Source organism: Pteropus alecto, unplaced genomic scaffold, assembly GCF_000325575.1.
Source record: "Pteropus alecto unplaced genomic scaffold, ASM32557v1 scaffold155, whole genome shotgun sequence".
Lineage (NCBI taxonomy): Eukaryota > Metazoa > Chordata > Mammalia > Chiroptera > Pteropodidae > Pteropus > Pteropus alecto.
The window spans coordinates 23043612-23054711 of record NW_006438113.1 but is presented as its reverse complement, the minus strand read 5'-3'; positions in this window follow the sequence as shown (position 1 = coordinate 23054711).

The following is an 11100-nucleotide window of genomic DNA, read 5'->3' as shown; positions in this document are numbered from 1 at the left end:
GAGGTACCAAGACCATTACCTGGAAAGAACTCAACCTGAATCAGGCTTTCCAGTCACACTCATACATGCACACACATGTTCTTATGCCAACTCAAAACAGGAACTATGACTGCTGTCTTGCTGTTATAGTTTTAGATGTAGTTGTAAGGGAAAGGATGGTTAGAAAAGAACAAGAAAAAATCTGACTAATAACTGCTATATTTTGCTTCTTGAAAGTATACTTAATAAATAAGGAAAAAATGAACTAGAAGATTGTGCTGTTGCCTTAGGTAGTTGGGGTTTTTTGTCTGTTTTTTTGGTTCATTGGTTGGCTTTAATTCAATGTCTGAGATGGAACTGACAGTGCCAACAAACAATAAAGTCAACAACACAGGAGACTGAAATTAAGACAGTTGGAGGTTGGTGCAGGAGAAGATCGGAAACTAAGTAGGCAGAAAGACAGATTCATAAATAGACAGACAGACACTTTCCATAAATGTGCCACTTTCTTCTACTGCAGACCTTTGATCATCACTCCCCACCTCATGTCCAGCTAAAGGATCCTGACACATTTAGCACTTATGTTTATTTACATCTGGACAGCTTTTAAAGGGTATTTATTATATTTATCATTTAAAAAGAGATATTTATAACATTAACAGTGAAAAAGAATTGACAAAAAAAACGCCCCTCTGTAACAAATATACTTGCCTTTTCCATAAATCTTCTATAATTCCCATTTTTAATCCTTCTTCATCCCTGGATTATCATTTAGTAATGTCAGCCTTAATAAAACTTGTTTAATTATATTTTCCACTAAACAATATATTGTAAAAATCATTTACCTACCAGAATTTTGGACATGATTGTTCTGTAAAAACTGTTTTGCCAAGCTATTCCAGTCTTTAGTTTGCCTATTTTTATACATCCAGCAACAGGTAAAATACCTAGCACAGTATTCCTCAATAAATGGATGGATGGATGGGTGGATGGATGAATGGATAGGAGCCCTAAAACAGTAACCAAATAATATTTTCTAGGTGTGGACTCCCACTCACAAGATTACAGGAACTTGTGTCCCAAAAAGTTTCCAAAGTCCCCCGGGGCTTCTCACAGGTGTCCACGTTGCTCTGCCTTCCTTCCCATTATGATGAAAGACTTGCCGATGCTCTGACCTTGGACCACCCTCCACCCTTGTGCACTAGATCCCATCTTCTCTGACCCTGCTCTCCTGTATCAAGAAGTTTTCCCTTTTGATTGGATTATTCCTACTAGTGTAACAACATACTATAATTTTCCTCATCTAAATGAAGACTAATCAATCAGTCAATCAATCTAATTTCTTTACTGCTGCTCCCATTTATTCTCTGCACAGCAAAATTCTTTGTATTCTCTTTAACTGGTTGAGAACTACACAGGGCCCACACCATTTGTCTTCCCCCACCTTTCCCCTACCAACACTACTCATAGCCTCTTTAATTCTAGGAGTAGAGAGGCTATCATCTGTCACTCTTAATGTATGAAAGGTTCTACGATTCCTTCTCTCCCCAAGCTCAGTGTGTGGTACTCTGGCATCTGGACTGCCATGATGCATTTCTGCTCCTGAGATTGACTCTTTGGGTCCCCAGGTTCCCGGGCAACTGATCTGTTGTAGGTGGACTGGTTGCCTGCTCTTCCTCCACTGCCTGTCCTTCTTTCTTCTCAGTGAGTTCAAGCAGTCCCCCCTCTGAACTGAGGAACATCCCCATTCACAGAGCGTTTTGATCAAAGAGTGCTGTCGTATGCTCCAAGTATCAAAGAGAGATTTTGGTGAGATAAATCTTGTTTTCTTTACATTTTCCTTTCTTCATGACTGTGGCAAAAGTGTTTTTTAGGGAATTGACAGACCTGAAGCATAATGTTTAGTATATACTGTTGTATTTAAAATTATAACTTCCATATTACATTGGCTCATTCTTCTTACATCAAGCTAGTGTTTCTTGTTTTCCCTGAAAATAAATATCTTCACGAGAGTACCCTTGATTTCCATGGACACAGACCTCATGGCCTCCTCTCTATGTGCTTAAACACATCTAATTTTTAGGCTACTCATGGTATGAGCTTTAAGACTACACAGTCCTACTCTTAGATGTCTTAGCATTTCAAACAAATACCAACACATCTGGGTGAACAAAAAAGTGCAATCATCATTGGTGCAAAATATCTAATATTATTTCCATGGCCTAAAAGTGAAAAGATCTAAAAGAATGAAAGTGGAAGAAAAAGCAGAAGAGTGCTAATGAAAGAAAAAGAAAGTACTAAAATGTTACTCTTCTTCTCTCACCACAATATTCTATACAGTGAAACCCTCTCTACTCTCTTGGGATCAGGGTATTCAAAAGGTCAGTGTTTCTCAACATTTTAAACTCTGGCTTTTTCTTGATGTATTATATTAGATCTCTTACAGATCTTTCATATTATATTAAATTCAAAATCAATCCAATATTATGAAGTATAAATCTAAAATAAATATAAAAAGTTATCATTTTGGTTTCAAACATATACTGTCCATCATCATGGCCTGAGTCTCCTTAGCAGAGCATGGCCCTGTTCTAAGTTGCTATACATTCTATCTACACATACCAATCAGAAAGATATTTAGAAGGTGGGAATGAATGGGGAAACAACAGAAGTGGAAGTTTCAATAGATGAAGCAAGGTAGAGAGAGAGAAGCCAAACAAAATTATTGACCATAATACCAAACAGGTACAGAGGAACGGATGCTAAAGAACATTCAAGTAGATTTTTTTCCAGGCTTAGTGAGAGGGCATTGTGATGTTACATGGTGATGTGGTCATTATACTATTGTGATAACACTATGATGACAACACAAGCCTTGAGCATATACCCTCCCTGCATTTCACGGTATCCATCACTCAGACTAAGTGTATGAAGCTTGCTATCTCATAAATCACAAACCACACTAACCGACACTTTAAGGCTTTACCCCAAATGGGTTTTCCTCATCTGCTCACCCTGCCTCACCTCACCTTTCCTGGGTAAAACTCTGTGTTCTGAGAAAGTTGTTTTTAGAAATAAAGTCTAAATACCATGAGACATTTTAGATAATGTATAGAGTAGAAGCAAAGTAGGTATCATTCAAAACAAATACTAAATTATCAGTTGAACAAGACATACAGTAATAAATGAAGTCATAATGCATTATATTAATGGAAATATTGGACCAATAAATTATGTAGAGTGAATCATCCTATCACATAAAGTGAATACACTCCTTGATGTAACAGGATAAGGAATTGTAGCATTATGCTGACATCAGATCAAATCTTGACTATGCCAATTATTTTAACTCAGACAATATTTTACCTTTTGCACTAATGTTTTTTCATCTTGAATTAATACCAATCTTGGATAATTGTTGGATGTTTATATAAAGTGATATATTTGAAAGTACTAGACAGACTCAAACTATAATCACTGCTGTTGCTGTTATGAATTTTTCCTTTTCCAGATTTATATCCAGTTTCCATACTCTAGAATCTGAAAAAAATTGAAAGCATTTTCAAAAGTAACCATATTCTAACAGCTGCACAATTTGTGAATAAACAAAAAAAATCACTGAATTGTACATTTTAAATGAATGAATTATACGATATGTGTACTGTATCTCAATAAAGCCATTTTATACATATATACATGCATACATCCATAAATGTATGTATCTATGTCTATACACATGTATATGTATTTATGCATGCATGTACACATACGTACTCTTATATTTACAACTTGCACACTCAAATGTAAATGCTGAGTGATCCAAAAGCAGTTTCAATGCCCCCTCAATATGTTACTGAGGAAAAGAATTTCAGGGCAAGAAAATGAACCTGGGTCATGAGGACAAGCGACAGAGTTGAAAGGAATTCATCCTCCAAATAAACTGAAGTGGTCACTATCCAGGTCGAGTCATAGAAACTATCTGTTCTCCCAGACAGTTGTACAGACCCCTCTGCTCTGCGAACTGGGGATAATGATGCTGCCACCGAGAATTCATTCGTGCTGTTGATGTGAAAGGCTCAATGTAGATGTAAAGTATCATTATGTTACTACATGTGGCCCACAGGCCTCATCACTGATAACACTCAGTGTAAAAAGCAGTTTTTTCCCATCCTGCTGCTGAAAAAAAAATGTAAAAAAGCAATATGCTGTTGTTATTATTAATGTTAATCAATTTGGAGCTTGTTGCATTTTAACCTCGTCTATTTACATATTTGACTAAGCATATGACTTCTGTTATGATACTGCATTGTCCTTGCATTTGAAGATTCTAACAGAAAATTATGAAGGCAGTCAGTATTTTTAATCTTGTTTTATATCATGACTCTTTGAGGAAATGTAAGCCATGTGATTTTCTTAGTTTTACAATCATGGGATGTCACCCTTGCCTGCTAATAATATCTGCCAGTTATGCTTCATAGCATGTATATCAGTTGCTGTAATTACGACTTACTCCTCCAAGTTCATGTCTCATTCGTCTCTAATTAACACGTCCCAGGCCTGACCCTATTCTTACATATACCCTATCTCATTTGGGAGTCAATATTCTCCCAGGTTCAAGTTTCCTTTATGCTCCTGATTTTTATTTCCAGTTGTTATTTTGGTTGTTGTGAAGATTTTTTTCTTCCATTCTTTAGACTTATCAACTGATCTTAGTTTTCTCAGACTGAGCTACAGATTTCTATAAATTATTTTTCCTGTGATATTTTCCATTCCTGGCTGCTGCAAATAATTTTATTCACATAAATTCAAGTATTAAAACAATAAACTCTAGGACTATAACTGAAGGCCCATACAATGAGAGGAATAAGGAAGAATCCAAACAAACCTTTCTAATTCACCAAAAGGCCTTTTTTTCTGCGTATTCAAGTCCAACATATTAACCTAGGCCAGATTTATCTGACTAGTGTCAGCATGATCCTAGCACAATACCGGCTATTCAAGCGACTGCCCTGAATAAAACCTACCCCAGAGTCTTCATATTTAAGTTCAAATTCTTTAACATGACTGACAGGTAATTTTCACTTTCCAGCATCACTCTGAGTTCCTTGGGCTCCAACCACTGTACTCTATTTGCAGCTACCTATTACATATTCTTTCATACCTTTGTGCCTTTGCAGGGGACTCTGACACAAAGACTAAATCCTACTGAGCATTAATTAAATGCTCTATGTTTGAGGCACCATGTTTAGTGCTAGAGACCAAAATCCTGTTCTTAGGTAATTCACAGTCCAAAAGAGGAAGATAAGTGCATACAAAAATAATAAAATTATAAAAAGGAGTTGACGCCTAATCAAAATATTGGAAGATGAGTATAAATCTGTTAGGCGTATAAGAAGGCAAGAGGTATGTGTGGCACAGAAAATAGTAAATACAAATCCAATGGACATTTCCCTTTATTTGTATAGTCCTCTCTGAAGAATTGCAACTTGACTTTATTCTTGAAACTATGTCTACCCTTTGATGTAGGTGGAAAAAGAAGTAATGGCTTAGGAGACAGAGCAGGGTGAGCAATGTTGAGCCACAATGAAGGGTAACTCGAAGAGGCAAGGTTTTCCAACGAAAAGAGATCAGGAAATGGCCAAAAGGACTGAAAGGCAAGATACTTTGTCTCTTCGCCTAGCCAGCTGTGTGCAAATAAGATTAAAAAATATAGTGCAACTCAAGATTTCTTTGACTGAGGAGAATTTATGCTATTTAATCTCCTTTTTGTTAGAATAACTATATTTAGCCTGCTTGTAGCTTCTCTAACTAGGAATAATAATCTTGATATTTTGAGTAATCAAATCACAATTTTAGAGGGACATTTTTCTATAATCTTTTTAAGAAAAAAAATAAATGATTACTCAGCTAGAAGAGGAAATCTGATTCCTAATCCACTAATTATTCTATCAGATCAATCTACACAGGCCAAAGCTGAGATTTCTGCTCTGCCAGTGTGGACATTCGGTATACAAGTTTATTATCAATCTATTTACACAAAATCTCAAGTCCCTTTAATTGTTTCTTTCCTATTCCAAAACTACTCGATTGAGTAGTTCATACTTGACTCATATTCAGCTGTGGTTTGATTAGTACCATTTCTCTACTTCATATATACAAATCCGGAACAAAATCAGCCAATTATTCTGGTTCAAGAATCCTCTGGTGTTGTGATTCAAATATTGACCCTTCTCCCATCTGTATTTCTATAATAGTTGCATAAAGCTTACATGGCCCCACCTCTGGCCACATTTGAAGGGTCCCAGAAATGGCACATGATTAAAGCTGAGCCAATTATGTCTTATGGAGAGGTTTTACTAACTAGAAGTGAAGAAAGGGACTCAGTGCAGGTAGAAGTTGTGAGGTGTGATGCTCAAGAACTCCTGATATAGCATTTTCCACCATTTGGATGAAGCTGGCCTGCAAGGTGATAAAGTGGATGGAATACACACAGAAAAACAAAGCTGTGAGTGGAGTTCTGACCCACCCTGAACCTAGTTTCATTAGACCCTAAGGCTTAATAGTACTACAGTTCACAGTGGCAGGAGCCAACAATTTCCCATTTTTTAACTTGGTTTCTTTTGTTTTCAATCACAAAAGTTGTGACTAATAACTTTTCAACACACTTAAAGGATAATTGTCACAAAAAACTAAAAGTTAGCATAGAACTCTTAGAATTTCATCATATATATATAACAATGAAATCCTTAGGGCAGGCCGGCAAGCTGGAAACAGGCAGGATTCGATGCTGCAGTTTTAAGGCAGAATTCCTTCTTCAGGAAACCTCAGTTTTTACTCTTAATGTCTTCAAGTGTTTGGATGGGGCCCGTTCACATGATGGAGAATAATTTGCTTTACTTAAAGTCCACTGACTGTAGATGTTAATCATGTTTCTGAAATTAGTGTTTGATTAAACAATTGTTTATATAGCCTAGCCAAGTTGACACGTAAAACTAATTGTTATACTGCCATTATTCTACAAATATCTAAATAATAGTAGAATGTTTGGATATTCTACAAATATTTAAATAATTGGATGACAACTTCTTATAAACCATTTTTGTTCATTAAGTTGGGAAAACAAGGTATGTCTATAGAGGGAATACTCCAGTGATTTAATTTAGCCTCAGAATTTTGAAGCTGGTAATACAGTACTCAGACAAAATTCTTATAATGTATAAAGTCAGCAGAAAACCCTGAAGCGAATTATGGCCCTGTAGGCACAATAGGACCATCAATTACTATTCTGGATACAAATATCAAGTATTTACTCAATAATAGATAAAAACTTTTGTGTAAAGTTGTGCATTTAATGTTTTGCTATTGAGTATTAAAAAAAAAAAAGCATGAATATCTCAACTGAAATAAAAATAAGCTAAGTTGACATCTGCCAAAAAATGTTTTGAGAGTAGATATTTACTTATTTAATCCAGCTGTCCTTCCTAGGCCACACTGGAAAACAAGGGTACTTTAAAACAACATCTGATAAGTTGGAATATCACATGGGACCATTCACTGATGCTTTTCTCTCTAACATACAGCAAGCAGTTCATCCTGCATTTAGGGATTTCCTTTCTTTAAAAATGCTATTTGTGTGCTACTGCTCAAATACATATATTTTCTTTATATAGTCCATGGAGTAGATGGTTCAGTATATTGATTTTGGATCAATAATGTAGCATAATCATCTTCAAATAGTACAGCAAGATAAGAAAAAAAGTCACACTAGAAGTCAGGAGATGGATATGCTTGTTTAGGTCTTATGTAAAGAAGAAAAATTGGGTTTAAGTTCATGCTTTAACTCTTAACTAGCTGTTCGATCCATGGAAAATTTAAAACTTTATTTTCCCAGTGTAAAATTGGGATAGCTGTAGCAACCTTCCATAGTTGCTATAAATATGAAATACGAAAGGCACTTAACTAACACAATGCCTTACACAGACAAGTGTTCAATAAATACTGATTTGATTGTCCTCTCTGGGTTTTAGTTCTCATATCTATAATTTACGGAATTGGGCTAAATGACTCCCTAAGTACTCTCCTCTCCTAAATTTGTGTTCTAATTACTAATGACAAATTCATTTGTGCTTTGAATCGTCAATTCCATGAACTTTTCTACTTGCCCTGTCCTCTCTGAAGAAAAGGCTTGAGATCAGGAATAGAAATAATATCTCCCTTGTTATGGCATTTTCATTAGAATATGGTGCTATGGGAGATACTTAGTATTTTATTTATGATAGCAGACAGCTATCCTGACTGAATTAGTTTCTGGTCACATAAAAAACATGGCTTTACAGTTAATTATTTTGGAGGATGAACATATCTGGATGCAGCTATTCCCTATTTTAACCAATGACTTATACTTTTAGTGTTTTTTAAATAATCAGTAGTATCTCTTTATAGATAGTAAGGCAGAAGCCAAAGTTAACCATTTAGTCTTACATATTAAAGATAAATGAGCCTGGTTCTTTGAAAATGATATGTATAGCAGCTACCAAGGTGATTCTCCCATGGTTACAAAATTGGGAAAGCTGAATTAATAAAGTCATTGTGATCTGACTCTAAATAATTTTCCCAATGTAATTCTGCATTTAGCTCCAAACTGACAAAAAAATAAAGTCGCAAAATGTTCACTCTTGAAGAGTCCTTTTGATCATTAAATCCAACCTCTTCTATTCCATCTTCTGAAATCCAAATGTCTGCTGAGATTTCCTTGCTCTTGTGATGTAAGAATGACAGGATAGAACCACATTTCTTACTCTGTGGAAGACTGGTACCCTCCCAGGGTCCCTTGCCAGGCTCGCAGCCTGTGTTCTCCTGGTCACTCCTAGCTTTCTGTTTGTACATAGGTAGTCCTGAAGCTGCACCATGTCAAAACAGTCATAAAATTTAGTCACTGTCTCTAATTTCCACAACTACCAAAAAAGCTCCACAAACAAAATATGTATGTGGACATAGAAATGAATGGAGAATGGCATTTTAAAATGATGACTTGTGATTTGAGGGATAACTGTGATAATTTAGTGGAAGGGGGCCATGTCAGGTGGGTTGCCTTTTCCTTGATCTTGACACTGATGGCAAAGAAGTTTTCGGGGGAGAAGTTTTGTATTTACTGCTTACTGGATTTTTTTCTCGTGTTTTTCATTCTAACCCTTCTCTTTTCCTTACAATTATTTTTTCCCTTATTTTACAGATGAAGAGACTGAGGTCTTGGGAAATTATCCAGTGTCATATGGCTGGTAAGTGATAATGTCAGGATTTAAACCCAAGCTTTTTTGACTTCAAGCCCAAGTGCTTAACCACTACACTTTACTGCAACTCTAAGAAAAAAAGCAGAAACACTTCCCCTGAGAACTCTGTCTCTAAGTCATTTTGTGGAACTCAATAAATGACTTTAGGATCCCAACTCAAAATTAGACAGAAAAGTTGCCCAGTAAAAAACAGAAAGTCCTTCTTCCAGGTCTAGTTTTATAACTGCAGAGAACAAGTGTCCACCTTCAACAATTAATGATCTATCTGTTTTTTAAAGTGTACCTAACTGTAATAAAGTCACATTACAACTGCAGTAAAAACACAAGACATAAAAGACATACTAATGTTTTTCTTGATTTCAAACAACAAAAGTTTGCATGGAATAGAACCATCCACTTGAAGGAGAAATTTGTAGTCCTACATTTGAGCTTTTCATGATCCAAGACTCTCTTTTCTTTCAGTATTTCAGAAAACCATCTCTAGCCAAGTAAGAACAGAAAAAGCCATCAACAATATCCATGCTCATCTGAGTCCCTTGACCTTAAGTTCATAAACTGTACTACTTGGATTTTTTTCTCTTTGTCTTCGTCTTTATTCTTGAAATCATTTGAAGGTATATAAATTAGTAAATAATATCCCTTTGAATATTTTGTAACGCTTTCAGAACATGGCTTAACAATTCAAGGAACATTTTTCTAATTGAAGATGATAATTTTTGATAAAGGAAAACACTTAAAATTACACTTATTTACCCCAAATATATATATATGTGAATGTCATAAATCATAGATCACATATATCATAATTAATACTTCATGTAATAGATCACATATGACATAATTAATACTTCAAATTAATTCCAAATAAAAATAATTTGAGTAGTAGTAATTTCTTAAGTTACTCCTGTCCACCTACACTATGATTCAATCTTACATGATTGCTTCATTTGAGAAATAATCATTTTCTGGCTTCTAAAATTTGGTCGGTATTAATAAAAGTCATCAAAAAAGACATCAGAAATGTAAAAGACCTTTATGAAGAAATAGGTTTATCACACTTGTCAAAATTTATACTTTATAAATGCCTCATAAAAGAAATATCAACTAAACCTTTCTACTTTGAAGGAAGGAGGTATAATTATAACTATTAAGAGTAAGAGTTCTAGCTATTTTATCAAAAATTGTTAAAACTTACAAGAAAAAGATACATATTTCCTCAAAGATTTAAATGTTTTTACATTCAGATGTACCCAACTCTTATGAAACTTGTAAAAATGCTGTCCCCATCAGATAAGCAAATTCATATTTATTATATAATTAATATATTCCCTGTTTGCTAGAGTACAAAATAGTATTGCAGCCGATACAATATGCATGGTAAATAATTACATATCTAAATCCCACTGACTGAGCTAAGTCTATATTATTTCTGCAATTATGGTGAGTGAAAGAACTCCAAGTGTGCTTACCCAACCCAAGAGGTATCAGGCCTTATTAATACTGCTTTGCAGAGAAGAAACCAGAAAGCCTGATTGAACCACTGAAAATCCTTTTTCTATTCCTATAGTATTGCTGATGTTGCCTGGTATTCCTCTGGAACAAGGGTTTTTAGAAGTCTGGTACAAACATGCAACATGGAAAGCATGTCCCAAAACCTGGAGACCTTGGAGTTAGAAGGTTGAGCCTGTTTACCACATTATCACTTTGATCACTGAGCCTCTTTCCATATTTAGAATTGTGTTAGGTGGCAGGAGGAAGGGGAAGGAAGTATCACCCTTCCTTCACTTCAGTATTCAGTATTATGAATGCTCCATTCCAGTGTAGGATTTAT